General features: G+C 32.6%; 1 long non-coding RNA gene across 1 annotated transcript; it reads left to right on the plus strand.

The window, feature by feature from the left end:
• The first annotated feature begins 23,599 nt into the window (after nt 1-23,599).
• LOC125609560 lies at nt 23,600-26,695 on the plus strand. Its single transcript, XR_007339777.1, has 4 exons — nt 23,600-25,451; nt 25,780-25,909; nt 25,995-26,283; nt 26,362-26,695. It is a non-coding gene; the product is annotated as an uncharacterized LOC125609560 (long non-coding RNA).
• Nucleotides 26,696-27,231: the final 536 nt, after the last annotated feature.

Below are 27,231 nucleotides of genomic sequence, written 5' to 3' on the forward strand. Positions count from 1 at the left end.
TATTCAAATCAACCCAATTTTATATGTTAAGTTTAGGTATTTTGACATATGTTATTCAAATTTCTATGTAATATGTTATTTTATTTTTAATTTTGAAAAATTTAAAGTACATAATAAATTTTAAATTTTAAAAGTAATTTAAACGGGTTATCCGAACCTGAACGAATCCGCAACGATCCGACCTGAACGTGAACCGAAATTTGTAAATAACTGAATGGGACTGAATATTTAACCCTGAAAATCCGAAATCTGAATAGATCCGAACCGAGTCCCATCCATAGGAAAAATGTTTATAACAATGCCGTTATGAATTTTTTTGTAATTTTTTTTTATTAATTTAATTATTATGAAAATGAAAATGTATAAATACTAAAAGCATAAGTTGGTTAAACTAAAGTCCCAAATTTTTTTAGATAGGAATCCTGAAGAGTTTACGCATAACAGGTTATGACATCAAATATTAGAAGCTTGGGTTACTGTTTATAGCAAAAAAAGATGCAACACATATAAGTTTCACCAGCTACTCAGTTACTCAGTGTTAGTTGAGCTTGAGCTTGAAAGAGAAAATGAAAATGAAAAGTGATTTTATGTTATTGATTATGTTACACTTGGTTACATTTATAGTCTCGGTTTACAATTGTACCGAATACATTTACATAACCAAAATAAACCAACTCTACATATTAATATTCCCTTTCAAGATGGCGAGTAAATGGAACGTAACAACATCTTACTTATGAGAATATTGAACTGAGTTGGATACATAATTTTAGTGAGAACATCATCTATCTGAGTGCATGTCCCAAAATGTGGAGTTATGATCAAATCACTGACAATGCGATCACTAACTTGATGAAAATCCGACTCAACATGTTTTTTCCTTTCATGAAAAATTGGATTGTTATCAATGTGAATAACATCTGCGGAGTCACAGCAACAAACTTTGTTTGAGGCACCTGGAGCTCGCCAAGAAAATTCACAATCCAAATGACAGCAACAGACATTTCCCTGTATTCTGATTCGGTTGAAGAATGAAAGATGACATCTTGTTTCTCTGACTTTCAGGAAATGAGAGAAGATCCAAAAACATACAAAAAATAGAAGTAAAACGCCTTGTATCCAACCAAGAATCCAGTCCGCATCAGTATAAATTTTGAAAACCAAATCAGAAGTTGCAGAGAAGAATAACCCAAGTTCAATCGTTCCTTTCAGGTAATGTAATACCTTATATGGAGCATCAAGGTGAATACTCTGTGGATTAGCTACAAACTGGCAGAGTTTATTGACAATGTAAGTAATGTTTGGACGTATAATCGTCCAACCAGTCTTTTGTATACACTCGGATCGTCTATAAGCGGTAGTTAAGGATCATAGAAGAGTTTAACAGCTGGATCCATTGGTATAGACGATGATTTGAAAGCCATCTTTCTAGTTTCTTCCAATAATCCCAATACATACTTCCGTTGACAAAGTGAAATGACTTTGCTAGACCGCACAATATCAAGACCTAAGAAGTATTTAAATGGATCAAGATCTCTCAGTTTGAACACATTTTGAATATCAAGTTTGAGCTGATCAACTACTTCATCATCATTGCTTGCAACGATAATTTCATCAACGTAAACAAACACTGCAACATATTTTCTGCTTGTGTTCTTGATGAAAATAGTGTGATCATTATGAGATTTGCAGAAGCCCCGAGATAATAACATAGAGATGAACTTGAGAAATCATTGCCTTGAAGCCTGCTTTAAGCCATACAAAGATTTGTAGCCTGCAGACTGCATTAGGTGGCAATGTTTCCCTCTCTAGTGTATAACCCAGAGGCAATGTCATATAAATCTCTTTTTGAAGATCTCCATTCAGAAAAGCATTTGAGATATCAAGTTGTGTAAGACTCCAATTATTTGCAGGTGAGACTGCTAGAAGTGTTTTCACTATTGTCATCTTTGCAACCGTTGAAAAAGTATCAATGAAGTCCACTCCTTCATGCTGAGTGTAGCCTTTAGCTACTAAACATGCTTTATACCGTTCCAGAGTACTATATGCATTCAGTATTATCTTGTAAACCCATTTACATCCAATATCATGCTTTCCAAGAGGTAAGAAACATACAATCCAAGTCTCAGTACTCTTAAGAGCCAAGAGTTCTGTATTCATCACTTCAGCCATTCATAAAAAATTTTGGCGTGATGAAATGAAGTCGGCTCAATGTGTTGAGATAAGGAACATATGTATGACTCATATACTTCAGATACTCTTGCATATGAAATATGAGCAGACAAAGGATAAAGTATGTCTGTGTCAGTCAAATTACAAAGATACTCACCGAGGTACTCCGGAGGTTTGGTAGTTCTTTTAGAATTCTCTCTGGTTGCAGAAACAGTGTCGTCTTTATATGTAGAAACAGTCTCATCCTTGTCTACCAACACTTATTTCGACATAGCAAGAGGACCATTAATATCCATCTAATCAGAGGACAAATAATCATCAGAATAAACTGGTTTATTATGTGCAAAGGGGAATATGTCTTTATGAAAAGCCACATTTATGGATATATGAATTTTATTGGTTTCAAGATCCATTAACTTGTATCTTTTATATCCAGAAGGATAACCTAGAAAGACACAAGCTATGGATCGTGGTTGAAACTTGTTGTTCTTTGTTGACGTAGACATATATGCCAAGCAACCAAATACATTTAACCCCGTGTAGTCTGCTTTCTTAGAAGTGACTACTTCAAATGGAGACTTGTTCTTCAACTGAGGAGTAGGTAATCAATTTATCAGAAAAACTGCAATTAAAACACGTTCACCACAATACTCAAGTGGAACTTTGGATTGAAACATCAATGATCTTGCTACATTAAGGATATATTGGTGTTTTCTTTTCACAACTGAATTATGTTCTGGTGTCTTAGGACATGAATGATATGGAACAATCCCTTTCTTCTTCAATAACTCTGTAAATTGAAGTTCTGGTGCATCATCTTCTATGACTCCTTTCACAACTGCTTTATAATGCTATTCAATCATCTGAAGATAGAAAAAATTCATCTTTACACCTGAGTAAATAAAGCCATGTAATTTGTGTGTGGTCATCTACAGTGGTGAGAAAATATTGATATATACCCTTCAATAGCAGGTACATAAAACAGTCCCCATATGTACCATATCAAAAGCAGAACCACATATATTATTGTAAGAATTATACGAAAGATGCTTTTGTTTGGCAAGATGACAAATGACACAATGATGACTTTTATTCTTCTCTTTGAAACCAAGTACATCACTTAAAGGTTCAATTTTGGACATAAAAGGATGTCTTAGTCTATTGTGCCACATAGCAGAATCATCAATAACATAAGAACAAAACTTCAAATCTTCAGTGGTTGATATAGCATGAAGAGATTTCGTGTCTAGTACAACTGGTTTTCAATATCTTCAATATGTCCAGTCATCAGCCCCTTGATATGATCATGTATCATACAAGACAATTCATCAAACATAATCGGGTAGCCCAAGTCTTTTTGTTACCCGACTCACACTCACCAAACTGAGTCAGAATTCCAGAATATAAATAACATTGTTTAGTACCAGATGATTACTCAATCTCACACAACTGACACCTTCAATTTTCACACCAATACCAGTTGGTAAAGTGATTGAAGCATTCAGTGTGACTGAGAAAGATTCAAAACATATTTGATCACATGTTACATAGTGTGTTGCACCACTATCTACTATCAGGAGGTATGATATACCTTGGATTTGACTCATTTTTATCCATGGTATATACGTATTTTACTATATATATATCTATGTTTTCTACTCTTCTATGTATGTTTTCAGGTTCAGGTGCATTTCGGAATAAAACTATGACTTTGGAGCATTTTGGAGCTTAAATGACATTTCACCCGAGCCGACCACGTAGAGGTCGACGAGAGGAAGAATACTCGATCGATGCGCATCAGTGCTGACGATCGATACCAGGAGATGCCTCGACAGATGAAGATTAATATCGATCGATGTACACAAGTACCATCGATCGATGTCGAGACACCAGACACGCGACATTTTAGACTCAGCAGACTTAAAACCCAAGGCCAAGCCAAATTACCAAAATGTCCTGACAAGTTTTTAACCTAGTAGAATATATACTGCCTAAGTGTTTTGACGGCAGAGAGTTTTTTCTAGACCTAGTTTTGTTACAAGTTTCATTGTGGAGAGAATATCACTTGTGATTGGAACTCCTTGTTTTCATTTCTTTTCATCTATACTATGAGTTTCTATTCCTTTATTGTTATGAATTGCTTTGCTATGTCTGAGTAGTTCAATTATTAGATCCAGGGTTCAGATAGGTTTGTGGGATTAGCCTCAAACTATAGATCCCCAAACTATAGATCTTCCTTGTTGTGATATTCATGATAGATTTGTATTCATTGCTTGTTTTAGCCTTGCTAACTAGAACTTGATCATAGGATTGCATACTCAAGCACCCTTGTTATCCCATCCTGACATCTATCTATCATATTAGGACTGCTAGAGAGGGCTAACCGCCAATTTAATATCTTAGTAGGGGATACCATACTCGCGCATAGGCCTGGCTAGAACCCGTCGATCGATGTCCTCAACTGACTATCGATCGACGTTGGCAAAGGTGTATCGGTCGATGTCTTAATAGACCATCGATCGACACTCTCTCGTCGTCAACATACTAACTGTTGAGACACGAGATCTAGTCTGTTAACCAGTGAAACATGCGACAGTTGATCACTGAGTTAAGCGATTGAGCTCTAATATATCATGCATGCAACAGTTAGGCATCTATTGGTATTATAATCTCCAACACCTGAATAGTGGCCATGCATCTAATATCATTTCCAACCAAGTTACATTTATTATTTACTCGCTTGTTACTATTGCTATTTCATTTAAACATTTGCAACCTTTAGAATTAATAAACACTAGATTTAATTGTTCCCTAGCTCCTTGTGGATTCGATCCCTAAGTACTACATCAGAATCTTTTGATGAGAGTAACACTCCTTAGGGTAATTTGAGTGGTATCAAGATAGAACCAAATAACTGCTAGTAGCTTGTAGTATAGCAACAAATGTCACAGTAGAAGATGAGTAAACCATACCAGGCAAACTAGTGATCGTAGCTCCTGAAGAAGACGCCACATGTGGGGTGTTTAAAGGCTGAAGCTTAGAGTTGAAATAAGCTATCACACCTTGAATTTGATCTTTGGTCAAGTTATTAACCATTGTTGAAATTTCTTGTCCAGTGACTTTGTTATCACCAAGAGTTATCTGAGATACAACATGTTTAGTGTATCATGTGTTCTTGACTTGATTGTAGTTTTTCTCAGTCTTATTCTTATTTTTGTGTTTGAAGTCAATGGGATATCCGTGAATCTTGTAACATGTATGTAGTGTGGCCAGTATAACCAGAGTGTGTGCATTTGGCTTTCACTGATTTTGCTGATAGTTAGATAGAGCCGCATAAGCCACTACAGGAGATTGAACACTCGATGCTAATTTAAAGGTTGAAGCATTATGAACCGAGCTGAGATTCCTTTGGTTAAAATCTGGATCAAAAAGATTGTATATCTCAGACACCTCAAGAATATTTTTCTTCATGATTATCTGACTCATGATGATCGTGTAAGATTCATTCAGGCCTGCGAGAAAGTTAACAATCTTAGATTGTCCAACCCTCTTGTTCATAGTTTTACAGCAATCACAAATGTGACAATTATCCACGCAACTCGCACCATCCAACTCATCCCATAAGGTCTTCAAGGTAGTGTAGCATGTAGCTAAATCCATAGAACCTTGTTGTAGAGACCAAATCTGTTGAGAAAGCTTGTATGATCGTGGAAGATTCTGGATATGAAACCTTGTGGCTAGATCTTTCTAGATTTAGAAGCATCATTGAATCTCAGAATGCTTTTGTAAATCTGTTTCGAAACAGAGTTTAATATTCAAGATTTAACATTATAATGCAACGAGGCAATATCATGAAGCTATGATGAGAATCACTTGGTCTAGCTAACGATCCATCGATAAATGCATCTAACGCTATGGTCATAGCATATACCAATCATCATAATTCGTACCATCTAGAACGTCAAAGATGATCGAGAGACCTAGATTATTGCCATTTGTGAGGTATAACGGAGAATGAATGCTGTCGATTGATTCTGATGGAGAGATCGGCGAATCTGGTGGTGAAACTTTGGAATTCGAAGTTCTTCTCGCCGATGAAGTCGCTCTTCCCGTACGATGCGTAACTCTTCTTCCGATCACCATTGCTAAGGTTGAAGGCGAAGCAAAAACTCAAATCGAGTGAGGTTTGAGCCTACCGCTCTGATACTATATTAGTTGAGCTTGAGCTCGAGAGAGAAAATGAAAGTGGAAAGTGATTTTCTGTTATTAATTCTGTTACACTCGGTTACATTTATAGTCTCGGTATACAATTATACCGAATACATTTATATAACCGAAATAAAGCAACTCTACACATTAATACTCAGCTACTCAGTTTGTGAACCTGTGATTGATGAAGTGATCATAAATCCGCTTGGTGGAACAACCTCAGTGAAACCCACATGGCTCCTACTTAGTTTTGCTTTGTTGTATGTTGCAGTTCTCTGATTGAACCTGTTTCAGAAAGAGATATAAAAATGTGTACTTTATATTATATGACTATTTTAGTTTATAGTTTGTTTTTTTGTTGGTTGAATTGTGGTTAAATAAATAACTAATGATGTTTTGTTTTTAAAATATATAAGAATAATTTCTTTTTTAATATGTCTACATGGTTTATACATGTCATTTCATAAACAAAGTGGGAAGATAAATTTTATAGTGTGCGTATTGTTAGAAATCTTCTGTACTGTGATAGTAGTGGAAAATTCACCGGGAGCAGAACATGAAAACACGTATAGTAAAAACACATTTAAAGAGATATTCTCTGCCTAGTAAAAACACGTATTTACAGTTTTTAAAGTAGTTATTGCATAAAAAAGCTACTTTTTCCGTTTTAAAAAAATACAAATTTTATAAAAAAAAATTAAAATTTTTATTTTATTTTTCTTATGCATGTTCATCAAATAATAATGAGTAATTCTAAAAACTTAATTGCATTTACTGAATTCCTATTGACTTAGAATTATGGAAAATAAATAATTACAAAATTTTATGCATTTAATTAAAAATAATATAATTTATAAATACTGTAAAAACTCTATAACATACATTATTTTGAATCATAGACAATATTAATGAATACAAATATTTATTTGAGCTTTAAGTCTTTATATTTACTACAAAAAAAAAACGAAAACCAAAAAAAAATCATCCAGAGCAAACCGTCTAAGCTACTAAAGCACCTCCCACAAGATCCACTTATGGAGAGCGGATCCTAGGTTTTAGATGGCCGGAAGAAAAAAATAATGTGGTCAAAAAATAAAAATAAAACAACACATGTGATACCCCACTTTCGGATCCATATTGCCCAATCAAATACTATCTTATGCATCTTATACCACTAGATTAAAGCAGTATTTAACAAAAATATGTGTCCGAAATATCCTGTTAAAAATATTGGTCGGAAGGATGGGCTTCACTGGCTTGGCGACTTAAGCTGTCATGTAGTTTGTATATATTTTCTATACAGATTATTTCATTTTGATAGAGATATGATACTTTCTATATTAATCGAGGAGCATTACAACATTTGAGTGTAGTCACGTGTGTAGGATGGTTGTCAGAATCATTAGAAAAAGAGGTTGGTTCATCTAAATTTATATTATACTTTTTTATTAAATTAAATATCAAATTGATTAGAAGTGCATAAAAGAATATTCTCAATTCTTTTCTTAAATAAAAGCTACCGAATTACCTAATATGATTAACATATATACGGAATTAATGATTTTGAATAATAAAGATTTTATAATAGCTTTTGTATCCTCCATCATTTTTTCTTAATTTATATTATTAAAAATTAAACAATCACATTAATCATATAATAAAAAAATATAAATTTGTTTTCTTATATATTATATTTTGATTTTTTTAAACGACTATAAATTAATAAAATTGTTGAAAGTCTTACAATGAAAATTTTGTGAACAATGGTTTTACCTTTTTTTTGTTATAAAAATATACAAATGATCATAAAATCATATGAATATGAATGATCATTTAGTAGATATCCAGACCAAATTTATATATATATATAATTTAAATTAAACTATATACCATATAAAATGCATAAATATATTAATTTTGAAATTTGCATTGAAAAGTATTGAGACCTAAATATTTTAATTTTGAAATTTGGATTGAATTTCTTAAAACGATTATAAATTTCTAAAACTATTTAAAATCTCACATTGAAATTTTTGTGATTAAAAGTTTAATTTTTTTTTGTTACAGCAAATATACAAACATTAATAAAATCATATGCACAGAAGCTAGGAAACTTCAATAAAAAATTCAAATTAAAATATACTAAATATTTGGAAGTAAATATTTTTGACCGGATTTTGGAAATGTTTTTAATAGGATTTAGGAAATATAATATTAGAGATTAAGTAAATCTAATTGGTTCTTTGAGAATCTTTAGTTAGTAAAATATGGATGTTCGTATTATTTCAAAAAAACATAAATGCATATATTTGTAGCTCTAGTTAGGCTATATTTAAACGTTAGTAGTTAGTAATAGAATATGTTAAGAGAAATATATAAAGTATAGTTTTTTTTTTAATATTCTACCTGGAATCAAGTTGGATCCAACTTTATGATTTTATTTTAATAGATTGTACATATAAAGATATATGTGATATAAACAAGATAAACCAAAACCTTTTTAAACAGATAAATGGTAAAAACATCTTTTTTTTGGAAAGACAGTGAACACACATTCCCATTTTATATCACATTAAAAAAATAGCACATTTTTAGTTTGAATATTTTTATAAAATTAATAAATCGAACAACTGAAAGACAAACATAATATACATAATCTGCTAGGAGTGGGCCAAAAAAACTGAACCGAACCAACCGAACTGAAACCGATCCAAACCAAACCAAAGCTCTATTATCAAATAGTTCAGTTTAGTATTTTCCCAACCCGAACCAACCAAACCAAAACTGTTCCAAACCGAATCGAGTTAAACCGAACCAAACTGAGAAACCAATGTGTTTAATTATTATTTGAATTAAACATGCTAGCAATACAATACACTAACATCCTAAGACTAACACCTCTATTAACTTTATTAACGATCTTGGCTTTCTTTTATAATTTTCTATTTGCTTTAGTTATTTTTGGTTTGATTGTGGTCTTATAAACTTTATTGTGGCTTTTAATTGTTTTTGTTTCAGTTTTATATTGGATTTAGTTTACATTGTTTATTTTTAATAGGCACTGTTAACGAGGTTTTTTTAAAATTTTATTTACTTTAGTAAACTTTGATTTAAAAATTTTACGCTTTTAAATTTTTTTTATTTCAGTTTTGTATTGGATTCAGTTTACATAGTTTAGGTTTTCATAGTCAGCAACATGATGATTTCATGACTATGCGTTTTTGTTTTAAAACATGATTTCTCTTTAAATAACTAAACTAAGGGAACACGATTAAACCGAACCAGAGCACAAACTAAACCGAACCGAAACCAATCAAAACCAAAGTAATTATGGTTTACTTTGGTTAAAAAAATTCTAGAACCTAATTAACCAAACTGAACTGATGAAATACCAAAGTGCCCATCCCTATAATATGCCATTCAAGATTTATACAAGATTTAAGCAATAAAAAAGATTTACACAAACAATCTTTATACTTTTGAAAAAAAGTAACTATTGTAATTGTATAAATTTAAGTTTCATTCCGCGCATGACGCATATTATAGGACGCGGATTATCTGAGTAATGGACATTATTTAACATAAAAAGAAAGTAATTGATTCTTCTTAAATGATTTCACATAATAGTCCATGTTAACTAATGAAAGGAGAATCTTAATTAAATATCCTCTCTTCAGTTTGAATTAAAGACACCTCGATTAAACCTTAAACAAAGCACCGTACTAATGATATTGGTCCAGTGGTCCACAAAGTAATTAACTACAAAAAGATTTATTCTTAAAAAAAATTCAGAAGCATCCGTAATTATTTTATTTTTGTTGATATCATAAAGGATCATTAACTAAAGCCTTAAGCAAAGCATCAAAATTAATGTACCATAGTAGTCTATTAATAAGAAAGTCAGTGTACTATATAAATCGAATCAAATCAAAAGACTACAACATCTGATTCGACTTTGAAGGGAGATATATCTTTTGTCGGAATCTTTATTTGGTTGCCAGTTCGTTGTACGTGTAACGTGTCTGATGACTAAAGCCTCGAGCGAAGCAACAAAATTAATTAGCGCATTGTACTACTTTATTAATATATATAAGATAGCCACTTCACTGTATAGATCGAATCACACAGAATCCAGAGTTCATATGATTCGAATCCGAGGGGGAACTATGTTTTGTCGGAGACATTGTTTTTTTGTTTGAAACTAAACATTTTTTGCTGGTGATTTAGTTAGATGATTTTGAAATAATAATATTAGTACTAACGAAAGTATATACGATTATTGTATGCCACACGCTTTTGTTTTCTTTTAATGTTAAATTAATTTGAAAATATGATCTGAATTTTTATACCTTTGAGTATTTACTCAAAATATAGAAAAGCTTACATTTAAAAAAGTTAAAGCATATAAGAACAAATGGAAACTGGAATTGTACCTTGTTTCGTTTCGATAATTTTCATCCTACTAGATTGATGCAGTTGATTTTTCATTTTTTTTCGTCAATCGAGTTGACAATGTCTGATGAGATTTGGTTGTTCATCATGCCTTTGGGCATTTCGCTGTTCCACTACCTATGAATCATTACTTATAACACATACTACACTATAAATCCTTCTACTCTACTCAACAAAGAATTTGAGACAATGTAAATTATATCTCACCAAATAGTGGTGGACTGGATGCAAGTGTGCCTTGAGCAAGACATGTACAAATCTGTTTGGAGTAGCTGCATGAGAAAAATAAGTGATCCCTTGTTTCCTCTGCTGCATTACATAGAACACATGATCTATTGTTATCGGTATTCCAGTTTGCTACTCGATCACATGTAGAAAGTTTATCCTAAGTCGCAAGCCACATTAGCATACATTATTTTGGTGTAGAGTGATGAAATCATACTATCTTTGAGCCTTTGACTCCTCTTTTTGTAGGAGATTCCAGATACCTTTTGTCTGACACACTTCACACCATATTTTGTTGTATGTTATTTGTAAATCTTTTCACTTGTTCTAGAAATCCCCCACCCACCACCAAAAAAACAACTAATGACAAATGTGGTACCTATTGCTTCTTTTTCGTCTACTTCAGTAGAACAGACCAGCTGACATAATTAAGTTAGAGATGTCAACTAAGTTACCTGAATTCAAATGGTCTGACTAGTTGGGGGAAGTGATTTTTATATGGACCATGTGAGCTAGCCTGCCATGAAAAATAGTCAAGATTATGCTGTTAGTTGACATATAAACCTTATCAAAAGCGTTACACAATGACCAACTATGCAAATCTATCAATGCAAACTTGTATACAGACTCTCAGTTCATGATACCTCAAAATGATCAAAACTCTCTTTATCTTTGCTTCCACCAGTCTCCACATAGAGAAACTTGCAGCTAATTCGATAGTTTTTGGTGATAACTCTCCAGTACATTCAAACAAGATAGAATCATTTTAGAAAGATAGTTTCAAAGATCTACCATTTCTCACCATTATAAGACCATCTCCAATAAACATCTTCATTTCGAGAAAACAAAAACAATATTAAATGGTTGAATATGTGTTGTTCCAACGGTCTGTTTTTGTTTTCTCAAAATGAGGATGTTTGTAGGAGATGGTCTTAACAAACTCATCTAAGATTCTGTGAACCAAACTAGAAACTCGATGTCTATATGAAGAACGGGAGACGGCTGATTCCGAGCACTACGTGCAAGACTATCTGCCTTGTATTCTGCGTTTGGAGTACATGAATGATCTCAGAGTGAGTGAAACTCTCCTTGAGGAGCTGTATATCTTCCAAGTATGAAGCACAAGTAGACAATTCTTCTGATTCCTAAACCATCTTCAACAATTGAAAACAGTCCATCACAAATGTTACATGAAACTGTCATAAATTCCTCATATTTGTCATTGCCCAGATGAGAGCTTCTATTTCAGAGTGAAGGGGTGACATGCTGGCTCTCGTATTTCTTGCCCCCATCATCCCAGAAAAACCTTCTAATGTACTATACCAACCTTGTCCAAAGTAAATATTATTATCCTTCTATGAACCATTAGTGAAACATCATCGCCCCGAGGTTTGAGGAAAGATTGCCAACTCCTCTCTAGATTGGGTAACCCATTGTGTTAGTGTTGTATGAACCTCAATCCAGAGTGTGGACTTTATGTGTGCTAACTGAAGAGTATCTCTTGGATCAGTATCTATGTTGCTGAAGACCATATCATTCCAACCTTTCCAGATATACCAAAGGATCCATGCAAACTGATGATTATCTACATGTGATGTAGTCCTTCAAAACAAGTTGTCCATATTTTCAAAAATTTATTGCAAAGGAAAGTTCTATGGATTCGATAAATCTTTGATAGGGCCCATGTTTGAATGATTGGGGGACATTCAAATAAACATGATTTATGGATTTCTCCTTTGCTCCACATCTCGCACATTGAGAATCACATTGAATACCTCTTGCCCAAAGGTTTTTCTTAACTGATAGACAGCCTGAAACTAATTGCCATAGAAAATGCTTGATCTTAGGAGAGCACCAAATTTTCCAAAAGTAAGCCTTTAAAGTAGTAATATGCAGCCCATAAATAGGAGGCGCCTTCCCCGAGTCGGGATACTCCCTTTCTACTTGATAACCAGATTTGACAGTGTATTTCTCGTTTTTAGTAAAGTGTCATCCATCCTTGTCGAACATCTGGGTTCGACTCAGTGGGATACTTCCTAAATTTTTCGTCATCCGGACCAAATATCTACTTTCTTGAAAAATCCATGTTCGTGATGTTGTATAGTTCAGAGAATCCACTGTAAGGTCAGGGTAAAGATTATGTTGATTTTTGTTTGCTAGTCTTGGGCAAGTGGTTGGAGCCAAGGATCATTCCAGACTGAAATGGATGACCCTACTCTCATCCTTTTGATTAGTCATTTGCTACCCAGAGATCTAGTTGAGACAATACTCCGCCATCCATATGATGGTGAGTACGATCTGATCGGTTCCAAGGGTGATACATTACTAAAATACATACTTTCATAACTCGAGAAAATAATGTGTTGGGCTTCTCAATCAATCACCAAATTTGTTTCCCTAGCATGGTCATATTAAAATCCATAAGTTCTTTGAATCCTAGTCCTCTTTTGTCCTTGTGTTGGCACAATATATCCTAAGATTGCCAATACATACCTCTAACATTTCTCGACTAGCTCCAACAAAACTAGGCAGCTGCACTCGTCAAATTCTTTGTCACTGTCTCTGGTATTATAAAACATGTCATTACATGGTTTGGTAATGCAGTAACCACTGACTTAATGATCACTTCTTTTCCTCCCTTTGTGAAGAACTTAAAAGTCCATCCATTCACTCTATTGTTTAGCCTTTCATGAATGAAACCAAATACTTGGATCTTTGACCTGTCCAAACTCTCTGGAATCTCCAAATATGATCTCATACCACCAATTTTGAATTCATAAAGTATCCCAAAATTCTTTCCTCGTTGATTCCTCAACCACATGCCCAAATTGAAAAGACATTTTTGGAAGATAATCTGCTGTCTGGAAACTGCCTCATAGTCTTTCAATATCCTTAAAATGGTTTGACATTCTTCTTTTTGTACCTTGCATAAAAATAGGCTATCGTCCGCAAAGAGGAGATAGGATATCGATGGACATGCTCTTGCCACCTTCAAACATGTCAACTGCTTCTCTCTCTGCCTTTTTGATGTTAGCAAATTAAGCTTCCGTGCACATAATGAATAAATAAGGCGACAATGGATCTCCCTGTCGTAATCCTCTTTCTGGGATAATGTACCCCCATGTCTGTACATTCAATAAAATTGTGTATTGTACGGAAGTGATGCATTCCATCATCAATTGTATCCATTGAGGATCAAAGACCATTCTGTAAAGCAATGTCTGAATAAATGCTCATTCCACCATATCATACGCTTCACTCATATTTGTTGCCATAAAATTAATTTGGAAAGAATTATTGGTTCGAAGACCATGAAATATTTCCTGAGCAATGAGTATGTTATCTGAGGTAGAACGGCTTGCCACAAAAGCCGATTGTGTTTTCAAAATAAGTGTCGGGAGACAACACTTTAACATTTGAAACAATACCTTTGAGATGATCTTGTACCCGACATTAGATAGACTTATCGGTTGCAGTTCCGTCATCTTTGTAGGCCTTTCTATTTTTGGAATCAAACATATGTTTGTAATGTTCATCCTGGCGTCCAGTTTTCTTGTTCTCATAAAATTATTCACCAGATTAAGAAGGTCCTTCTTTATTATGGGTCATTAGTCATAAAAGAAAATGCAGTCATGCCATATAGACCAGGTGCTTTCTCTGGATGCATCATGAATAAAGATGTCCTAACTTCATCCTCTGATGTAGGCCTATTCAACCTTTGATTCATCTAATGAGTAATCCTTAGTGGGACCTCTTGTAAAATCCTTCAAACTCAGTAGGTCACGTGGAACTAAGTAAATCCTCAAAATATCCCACTGGTACTTTTCAACACTTTTATGTTATGTTATCCATTGTCCACGGTCATCGTGTAGAACCACAATTCTATTCCTAGCCCGACGTTGTTTCGTTAAAGCGTAATAAAATTTGGTGTTAAGATCCCTTAATGTGTACTATATGTTCCGACTCTTCTATTACCAGTATTCTTCCTCATCTTTGTACGCTTCTTTGAGTTTCATTGAAACATCCACAATTTCATCTTGAGTTGTATTATTATTAGTTTGGAATTCCTCCAAAGCCCTTTGAAGTTCATTGACCATCTCCTTCCTATAAGAAGGATTGATGGATATCCAGACAACTCAGCAGTTCTATATTTTGGGCTAATCTCTCATGACTATCTGAACCCTAAACCTAACTGGTGGATCTATTCAGACATGATAGTTGTCACAGAAAATCATAGAAAGAATAGATGAAATATCAATAGATAAAAAAAAAGAATTCAGGAGGATTCTGAAGGAATTCCTCCCATATTTCCTAACTTACGAGAAACAATAGAATAAATCTTAGTCGGCCACAATGACTTAGAAAATAAATAAATAGGGTTTTAGATCGTCCATGTATATTTTCGTAATTTTTGGTTGCTTCTGGGCTTAAGTCGGTCTTGAAATATACTCGGCGTTCCTTCATCTCTTTAACAGCACTCTCTCGCGAGATAGACTGACCACTATTTAGTAAAACACATATAACTTCTGAGTTAACCGTTGGATTGACCTCAAACTGGTGGAATTGGAAAGCTAACTCAAAACTTTATCTGGTGTCAAAATATGGGCTCAATCTCACCGTGGGAAGGTCTCCATACATATCTCAACATCCGATACGCCTATGCAGTTCTGCACTCAAAAGGCTCCAAAAGGCCCCAAAATACCAAAATTCTCCAAAACGTACCTGAACCTAAAAACACTCTATAACATACACCAAACCCATATAATATACTCTAAAACACTCATATACCATAGCTAAAAGTAGGTAAAATCCATGGTATATCACTTGTCCAATCCATTTCTTATCAAACTGAAATTGTCCTCTTCTTCTTGGTACATTTTAGTCTTCAATATTATTTATTAGTTAAATCTAATCACTACAGTTCTATAAATATATAACATATGATATCAGAATGAGAAAAGTGTAATTACAAATAACATAATAACTGTCAATAAATTATTTTTTAATTGAAATAATTATTATAAAATATAATTTTAAGTACTAAAATATGATAAATTTTTTATTCATATAAAGTGAAACATATATAATTATAGGACTAAATAAAAATCCCTAAATTTAAGAGATAATGAGCTACAAGCATTCTCATTTTGATGGGGAAAGCCTTTAAAGTAAGAGGTTGAGGGTGTGTTCTTCCAGTGGTATCTCTTAAGGTTTAAGCTCCTCTAGTTTTGCATTTTTGTCCATGGGTATGTATATCACATGAAAAATTGAAATACAATCAAAATTCACAAGCAAAGTAAGTACGATTACGGTTATCCGATTGGTTAGAAGATAAATATCATTTTTCCTTCGTTGGTTACGTACTGTTATACTTTTAAATCTTAGAATATATATATATATATTTAAATATGCAATGTCAGTTTTGCCAATAAACATGTTCAATTTAGCTTTAGACTATTTACAATAAAAGTGTTGAATTTTTATTTAAATGATTGAACATTTACATTAAACCTATTGAAAAATTATTATACGACGTGTATTATTTTTTGTTGAATTTCAACGGGATGAAAACTAAAAGACTAAGATCCACAATATTGATGGTTAACCCTTATATATTAAAGGAGAAGCATTGTAATAAATACGTTTATACTAAACTGGACACATGTCACGTGTAGAAGCATTGTAATAAATGTGGTTACACTAAAATGGACACATGTCACATGTAGAGAGTTTCTCAGCCAAATTCTACGTAAATATGTTCACACTATGTACTTTACGTTTTTTAATATAAAACTCACATGCATGGTTCTTCTTTACGTTATTTTTACTGTTTACGAATAGAGCTGGACAAATTATTAATAAATTTTGATTCGATTTGTTATCCGTTTTGATTCGAACCAAAAAATCCAGAAATCCGTTACTCTACGAAGAAAATCAAATAATAAAATGCAATATCCGTAAAAAAAAAAGCAAATCACAAATATCAATATTTATAGAAACGAATATCCAATTTGATTTGTTATATGCATATATATACACATATATTTAAAGAATTATATATAAGTTATATATTATAGTTATATAAATTTTACAATATTTTTGTTTTAAATAATTTCATTTTAAGAATTTTATTCTTCATGGATTATTTTGAAAACAATTGTAATTTTATATTAATTAACATTATCTTTATATAATTATCAATTATCTTTATATACTTTTACATACACATACATGTGTACATTGAGGTGAGCACCTTATAACTAAGTATTTACCACAACTGAAATATCTAATTTTTTGGAAGTTAAAATATTCTTTTTTAATGCTTCTTTCACTATCGACCAAATTGTAGTAAAATGATTTGTCTTAATAATTTTCTGTTCTTTTTTTCACCATTATCCGTTTAGAAACTATAATATGAAACCACTGATTCGACATAACGAATATCTAAGATTCATAACATGAAAACAAACAAATAATAGTAATTTCTGATTATCATAAGAAAAAGAAAACCAAAAACATCAAACATTTTAACCGAACAAACCAAATAAATATTGATTTAAAATGATAGTTATATTTTAGGAGATTAAAAACCAAAAAATAACCTAAAACCGAACAGATATCCAGATTAAATAGATTAATGTCTCCTTATTAAAAAATAATGAAATTAATAATCACATTTCGCGCAAGGCGCCTGTTATTACCTAGTTTGGTTATTATTGTTGATATTAATGGGATTATTATTCACCTTAATTATTTTATATAATTTATTTACATTAGATTACCTATCCCTTATATATTAAAGAAGAATCATTATAATAAATGCATTCACACTATAATAGACACGTAGCAGCCTAACAATGATTTGATAATAAATATGCTAACGTGTTCACACTATATTCATAAATGTGTTCACAATATATACTTTATATTTTTTAATATAAAACACATATGCATGGTTCCAATAAAACTTTAGATTTTTCGGTTCGAATCAAAAGAAATAACGAATCAAAAAATAAACAATATATATATATATTATTTTTATTGTTCACGGATAAAGTTGGAAAAAATATTTATAAATTTTGATTCGATTCGTTTTCCGTTTTGATTTGAACTCAAAAATTATGGATATTTGTAACTCTACAAAGCAAATCAATTACTAAAATACAATATAAAGAAAGGCAAATCACAAATATCAATATTTTTAGGAACGAATATCAAATCTGATCTGTTATATGCATATATATACATATATATACATAATTATATATATATATATATATATATATATATATTATAGTTTATATAATTTTTACAATATTTTTATGAATTGGATTTATTATATTAGGTATGAAAATTAAAAAAGTTAAATAATATTTTTTTTGTAGTAAAATATTATTATTAAATTTTATTTTATTTACGGATCAAATCGGATATTTTTTAAAATTTTAAATTATTTCGGATATCAGAGTCACCGATTATTTAGGTGGCTAAAGATTGAATCGACATGAATGCCTCAAAATATCCAGATATTCGATCTGTGTTCACCTCTATTTTCAGATACAATTGATTTTTCTTTATATGAAAAAAATTCACTAATGTCAAGGCCTTTTTATTTTTTAATTAATTTTAATTTTATCTTTCATTTATTATTTAGAACAAAAATGTTATTTAATATTAATTAACAATATCTTTATATATTTGTCAACTATTTTTATATACTTTTACATATACATACATATGCACCTTGATGTGAGCATCTTGTAACTAAGTATTTACCACCACTAAAGTTTCTATTTTTTTTGGAAGTCGAAATATTTTTTTCTTAATGCTTCTTTCACTACCGACCAAATTGTAGTGAAATGATTTGTCTTAATAATTATTTCTTTTTCTTGAACTGCTATCCGCTTACAAACTATGATATGAAACCATTGGTTCGACATGATGATTATCTAAAATTCGTAACATGAAAATAAACAAATAATAGTAATTTTTGGTTTTTCCTAAAAAAAACTAAAAAATCAAACATTCTAACCGAATAAACCAAAATAAATATTAATTTAAAATAATATTTATATTTTAGGAGATTAAAAACCAAAAATTAACTCAAAACCGAACCGATATCCATATTAAACAGATTTAATGTGTTTTTTTATTAAAAATAACAAAACTAATAATCACATCCTGCACAAGGCGCGTATTATTACCTAGTTTTTATTATTTTACATAAAATCATTATTTTGTGTTCAAATAACAGAGACTAATATCTTATGATTTGGATGCATACACAAAAATTTTCTTTTATTATAATTTTTTTAATAATGTTCAATAATTTTTTGTTTTTATCTGTAAATACTTTTATAAATATATCATAAATTTCAATTTCCATTGTAATTATTTTTATTTAAATTGATAATTTTATATATATATATTTTACTATTATTACTTAATTTAAAAACAAAAACAAAAAAATATTTTTTATGAAATAAAAAAATAATAGATATTAAATTTCTCGAAACAATACCTTTGTAGTCTATAAATTTAAATGTATGTTTAATTATTATATAAAAGAAAGAGAAGATGATGTGGAGTGCTAAAAATGAAAAAGAAAAGATGTTGTGAAAAATAAAGAAATTACTTAGAGTGACTCTAAGAATTCTAAGAATCACTAGACTAACTCATATTAAATTGTAATTACTAGATTAAAACCTGAAACAAGCAATTTTACTAAAACCCATCCTTTACTTGATTAACCACAAGTTTGCCACTAAAATTAACAAAAAAAAAATCTTAATATCATAAGAGGGAATAATTAGAAAAAGGGAAGCCTTGTTTGTCGGGTTTTCTTCTCTTACAACTTCGAGGAAACCGAAGTCAGAGTCATCTATTCTCGAGAGTCTTCTTCATTATTCATATTCGACAACATCTCATCCGTCACAGCCGCCTTCCATTTCATCATGTCCTCCTCAAGTCGCCATCGTCCATGTCGTACACGAAAACCCAAGCTTTGATTTGGGTTCATATTTAAATCGACGAGAATTGAAACTGTAAGGGCTAAATTGATGCAAATCTAATTTTTTCTTACACGTTTAACATATTATATATATATATATTGTTTGATTGATTATTAAATTTCGAAAACCCTAATTCCCAGTTTCATCATTCTTTGATTATTATTTTCGTAAGTTTGGTTATGATTTATTGTTTGATTATTTTTTGACTGAATGTTTATGTTTGTAAACTTTAATTCCCAATTCTTTTAGCACCTTGACATTAAATTCAAGTTTAAGTTTAATTTGGTTCTGCTTTTCCCCATAACTCTGGTTACGCTTTTTACTAAGTATGTTTACTTTGTAGAAACGAAAGTAACTTTTGAAATGGTATAAACAAAAATAAGTTATCTTATGTAAATGAAACTGTGTGTTGCCGATTGTGCTTTAATTTTCAGGTATGGCTTCTTCTTCGGGTTTGAGAAAGTATCCTCATTGTCTGTATGAGGTTAGAAAAACTCCAATTCAGAATAGGAGCATGAACCATCAAATGGTGGAAGAAACTGCTGGGAAAGACGTTTGGTCTGAGATGAAGGAATCAACTATTAGAGTGATTGTGAAGCTGAAATAGTTGGATTATATTTGGTCAGCAAAATCAGTGCACTATTTTCTTGCTAATCAATTGGGAATCAATTGAGAGCAGTCATGAGATTTGGTCGTTGATAGGACTGAATTGTATGAGTTAGTATGATTATGCCAATACGGTTCTCTTTGTATGAGTTTGGAGATTACGGGACTGAATTGTGATGCTTTCGACAAGCAAGATGTTTGGGATGTGGATCAAGAAATATTTTGGCTAGAGATGAATGTTCCAATTTCAGAAGGACCTAAATTGAAAGAATTGCATGCCATTTTTCAAAAATGCATAAACTCGTCTCAAGAAAAGTGAATAATGGTTGTTTTGTTGGGTTTACTATCCATTGGGATAATTGATATTTCAAGCAATAGTAGAAACTTAGTTGCATTGTGTTAAAAGGGTGATGGACTGTAATAACCCTCTTTAAAGAGTAAAACGCAGACAAGAAAACATCATGTAACAGGCGAGAAAATTACTCAAGTAAGTGGAAGTCGGATTGATCTTTTCCTGTGGAGGGTTGTGGATCCCAAGATACATAAGAAAAATTTAGAAAGTCTTAGAATAGTTTTCCATCTGAAAAAAAAAAATTCTTCAGGAAATTTAGTGAATTGAAAATGCTCGCGGTTCGGCCTAGAACGTCCTAGTCAGACTAGAAAATTAATTGATAATTTATTATAGGGCCTTAAGATAGGAATGACCTTATAATTTTTTTTAGAAATGTTTTGGTCTAAGAAATCTAGCTTTTTGTCAAGGAGAAACATTCTCGCCAGCTCGGATCAGCTTATAACATGTTTGGGATTTAAATACTGCCCATTCGAGCCCATTAACGATGTGTTAAGCATGTTTGAAAGCTTCCGGAAGATGCAGCTTCTTACTTACCTCCTTCAAGCAGCTGGAAATGTGCTCTCCTTGACTAGACCACATCTAAGCAGTTATTGTCTCATTTCAATTGGATGCTTTGGTGGCTGGACACAAAGCTTGGTTTTATTGGCCAAAATTGTGGCTAAGACACCAAGCTGTCTCCTATTGGTTGGTTTGGGAGGCAGAGACACCTCCTGCTTGCCATGCACGACCAAAACCCTCCCATTAGCTCATTCTCCAGCTTATAAATAGCAGACTACCCCTTTAGTTCATTCTCCACTTTTAAAACCCGACCTAGGCACCCGAGAACACCCGAGAACACGTGAGCCTTAAGGTAACGTTTTGGTCTTTAGCTATCCTTTTTTTTAATTAGCTTTCTTTTCTTTCTTTTCCTTTCATATCCCACCCTCCCTGTGTCTAGATTTCTAAAGTTCTAGAGTTTTCCCGATAAAAGTTCAAAGTAAAGCCGACTGCGAGAGAGGAGCGTTTGCAGTCTGAAACATTCATCTAAGTGTTGAGGTGAGCTCGGTTATGGGTTATGATTGTTATGTGTGCGGTTAGCGCCTGCAAAATAAGAGTATTGGTTGATGCATTGATGTTTGTGAAAGATATTGAGTTATATTGTCGGGCCCTCGGCTCGAGAGGTATAACATGTGTGTGATACCTTGATGTTTTTTTTGCAAATACTTGTGTCACTGCATTATATTGTTTGGGCCTCGGCTCAGATAATATAACATGAATGATCATGTCTTAACGGGGAAACCCGTAAATCCGCAGACTTGATCCGTGAGGGTCTGACACTCGGGTGGAGTGTCGTGAGAGTCATTGGTCTCCACTCGAGGCCGTGCCTTGTCCGGGGCCTTCCCAAATTAGTTTCGGGCAGGATGCGAAGACACGTGTGATAGGGCTAGCTACCCTCGACCGTGTAGCTGCATGACAATGCGTCAAGTGTGTTATCCGGGCCATCGGCTTTTTAGAATTTGTGTTTAGAGTCAATGGGTGCAAGAAGGAATGTGTTATGGACTTCGTAGCGAGATAGGAACCAATAGTGAGAGGCAGTCCTTGACGATCGATAATGATCTAACCACTCGTGAAGAGTGGATGCTTGTTTACATGATTGCTTTATTTTTGCATTGCATATTTCTTAATATAATTGATCTTTGTTGCTAGATGTTTGATGCATAATGGTGGGATAAATAATTGTTAGGAAACCCGACTCACTGAGGAAAATAATTGCTCATTAGACTCTTTGTTTTGCAGGTAACCCGTAGTAGGTTCCATTTGGGATTAGAGGAGCACAAAGATGTTGGTGTAGATTTGCTACCTTTTGCAAACATGTACGTTTTGTAATATGTAAGATATGGTTTTCAATATCGGCTGAGCATGTATAAAGTTTTGATGTGGTTGAACTTAAAAGATATATGAATAAGAAAAAGTTGTGAAATGTTTGGATTCAATATGATACTAGTCCTAGTCCGGGACGAATTAACTAACAGTTTCAAACTCGGGTTGCAAAGCCTTAACTTGGAATCACTAGGAAACCCGTTCTTGGACATATGATCTTGGGATTTCGGATCTGATCCGGGAACCTCGGGTCAAATGTTTGGCCACGTGGTAGTAGTATCTTCGATCTGGTTAGAGTTCTTTAGTTCTTCGTGCATGTTCTTGTTTGATTGGTGCATGGCAAACTAATTAACTTTTACTTATTCCAGATCGGGAGTGTTACATGGACCCAGAAGTTTTCCAGCTATATTTGTGGGGTAATGTTGGATTTAGCAGCCTTGTTCAGTCCATTAAATTGAAATCATGTATGAAGGGAATAACAGTTACACACTTCGTGGTTGTGTTCATGTGATCTTAATATGGATTTATGAGTCCATCCCTGGTTTAAAAGAGAAATATGGGAATAATATAGAAGGAGGTGATGTTCCTCTTTTGTCATGGCCGTGATCTTGTACTCATATAAATTTCTCAGACTTATGTGCACAAGAAAAGAAAAAGTATTAGAAGGTATGATCTTAACTAGTGTATGATTTTACAACTCAATGTCTGATTTTTTTTTTAACTATTTTTGTACATTACAATGCAGGTTCGTGTATGACATATGATTGTAAAGCCATTGGAAGATATATATCCGAAATGGGTCGAGGTTGAACCATATACTGATTTTGATAACATGATAGTTGACATCCTCAATGATCAGCTAAATGATAAGTTTTGGGATGTAGTGCCACGTACAAAGTGCAAGAAGAGAAAAACTCATGTCAGCACATAGAATGTTTCCAATACAATGGATGCGAGCCTCTCCACCAAATGAAAGAAAGAGAAAGAAACTGCTCTATAAATAGTATGTAGCAAGCCTTATTAAACATGATGTTCCTTTTGTTAGTGGTTAAATTGTTTTGGTGTGTTAATACTGAAGGAACACATCATGATTATAAGCTACTGTGGGGATTGGCGTTAAATGTTTGTCTCAGTTTTGCAATTCCTAGTAGCAAATGCGTAGTAATTTTTTATACATACAATTTTCTGTAATCGATATGCAACTACTTGAATGATTGTAGTCGCCATATAGTTACAAATACTATTTAAATTTATATGAATTTAATTGTTCATATGCACTTAATAAAATAATAAACCAAAAAAAAAACAGCTATAGCTTGAATCAATTTGAGTAGCACTATTTTATTTTGTAGTATCTCGTGTTTTAGTAATTAAGTTACTTCTATTACATGGTTGTTTAAGGAATATATTAGGGGTGTTTGGGGTTAGGTGGCTACTATTTTGACACTAATTTGTCACAGAAATAGCGATAATGTAGTTGCCATATAGTTTCAATGTATTTGCTATTGTATAATATCACTTTTTCAAATGTACTATTGTTTAATATCACTACTAGTAAGTTAATGAACAAAATAAAATCTATATTGTAAATACGTTTGAGACATTTTAAAAAACAGTTACATATCAACACCTGACATTACTAATTTCAGAATAATATAGAAGCGAATATTATGACTATTTTAACCATGTAGGATTATATAGCACGGCGATATATGGTGACTCCTATATAAAAGTTTTTTTTTCTTAGTCGTCCTTAATCAACCCAATCTCGAATAAGATTATCTTTACACATTATGACATATGTTTATCTTTTATATAATAAAAATTGCAAATTAATAGGTATGTTATTAACCATAATTAAGTAGCAAATTTTCAAATTAATATGATATTTATTATAATTTGTAACCAATTTGCAACCATATATTGGAAATAGTTGCTTTATAGTCTCATAATCGGGCTCCAAAAAATTTACCCCTAAATTTTGTCTAATTTTCACATTAACCCGCCTAATGTTTCAGAACAAACAATTTACCCACCCTAATACGACCACATTACACATTTATATTAAAAAGCCCTTAAGCATCATTCCTTTCTTCTTGACCTAATCTCACTCCTCACAGAGATAAATTGATGTTTGTTTTCGGTAGATCACTAAAAGTTCGCGCAGGTGGTTGTGGCACGAGTCACGGTAGTGGTCGCGTTGGGAGTCAATCTGGTGGCGTTAATAGCTCTTACGGAAGAAGTTACTCTGCCTCGAACCCAAGCACTTCTAATTCAAGAGATTTAGTGTCTCTCCCTGTACAATACGCACATACTCAAACTTCTATCCTAGAGAATTCACCGACGTCGGAGCCTCAGCGTCATCCACCGCACTTCCCTGGTTCCTCACCGACCAGTGATGATTCTTCTTTTTCAACGGAACACAATCCTCATCAAATGCCGAATCAAAACCTACGTCTTCCACCACCTCAGAATCCAGTGACTTTTGATGATTTGCTGGCAATTCCTAGACGTGAGACTATCTTCCAGTCTTATCACCGGTTACAAAAGACGAGTACTACTTGGTAAAGAAGTTCACTTTATTTATATTGAGTTTGGATTGTGTTTGGTTAATTTTATCGGCTTTAGAACACTATACTTGATTGTGGATATATATGTTTTGTCTCAGTTTGGTGTTTTCTATTCTCTCATAAAGTTTTTTCATTTCATTTTGTTGTACTATATAACTTGTAAACTTTGCCTAAGTCCGCCATAGCTAGTTCTTCTATCAGTTTATGGTTTATTTGCTTCATAACTGTTAGATTTTTGTGCTATCTTGTTTATATTTGCATTCTTGTCTAACTTTATTTCAATGGGTTGAATGTGTAACAACTTTAATTTTTCATCTTCTAGGTTTGATCGTTATGGTGGGAAGCTGGCTTGAAAGATATCAAAGCTCTTGAAACCAAAATTTAACTCTCCTTATTACTGCTGGTCAGAAACGCCCCCTAAATTTGAATGTCGATATTTTGAAGACTTTGCGGTAAAAAAAAAATCCTTATTTTAACTAACATACTTTTTTGTTTCAAACTTGCTTAGTTAGTTACATACAATTTTTTTATGTGTAGCAAGGACATCATTGGGATAGCTCGATCACTACACTTGTACAAGATGAGGTTGATATCATCTGTTTAAATCGGATGAAAGGAATTGTGTGTCAAGAAAAAGAGGAAAGGCATACGACCACTTTGGATTAGAGATACATTATGGAAAAAAATGTGCTCCTACTAGGCCACTGATGCTGCCAATAAAAAGAGTAAAACTGCATCAAAATGTCGGAACTCTGACCGTAGTGGACTTGTTCCTTTCAAGAACTTTGCAAAACAAATGTCCTTTTTATGGGTTCAACAAAATATGGTAACATACATCCAAAAGTAACTTAGCCAATTATAAGGTTTCATATTTATCTATCTGACGTTTATTTTATGATTTTAGTAGGAAGAATTGGGAAGACATGTGAGTATTGGAGAAGTGTTTATAACGACACATACAAAGGCTGACGGTACATGTAGTGATCTAAAGGCTCAGCAGATCGCCCAAGCTTATAAAAAACTAGACAGGAAGTTGTCCCAGGTTGAACAACGCTTTTTTGAGAATTGTGTTGGTAGTTCTTATATTGCCGAGCTTGCCCAAATGAAATGAACTAGATATTTCTTGAGGTAAACCATTTCACAATTTTAAAGGTATAAGAGTCATTTGCCTCTTAATAAAGAAGGTATTTTAAAAAATGTCTTTTTAGTGATGGTAAACATGAATAATGACACCAACAAAGCGGTAAATACGAAAATTCCCCAGTAATTATAGTGATGGCATTTTTATGTAAAACATTTACATTGTGAGGCATATCATGCATGTCAGATATTTCTTCTGGTAAAAATCTCAAATTATCTTTTGACCACAGAAATCAAAAACTCATATGAGTAACATATTCGGTTTACACTAAATTTTTCAATTTTATCTCATTATCCCAGTCTCAAATAACATCATCTAGTTCGAGTCTAACTTTTTCATTTATTTTTACTCTTAAAACCTTCAAACTTTTTAAGCATTTGGAAAAAAAAAATCACAATTAATCCATCAACAATGCTTTACCTTCCTCACTCTGCTGCTGGTGATTTGACTATTTCAGACTTTTTAACTAAAATCCTAACCTTATTTACTCAGTTGCCGGTGATTCTTTAACTCTAGTGATTCTTTAACTTTGGAGCTTGTTCTATATCATATATTCAACATGGAATATTTGATTAATTCATTTTGTTCCCTTCTTCTCATTTTATACATTTTCAATAAAAATCCTTAGATTTG

The sequence above is a fragment of the Brassica napus genome, chromosome A5, assembly GCF_020379485.1.
Source record: "Brassica napus cultivar Da-Ae chromosome A5, Da-Ae, whole genome shotgun sequence".
Lineage (NCBI taxonomy): Eukaryota > Viridiplantae > Streptophyta > Magnoliopsida > Brassicales > Brassicaceae > Brassica > Brassica napus.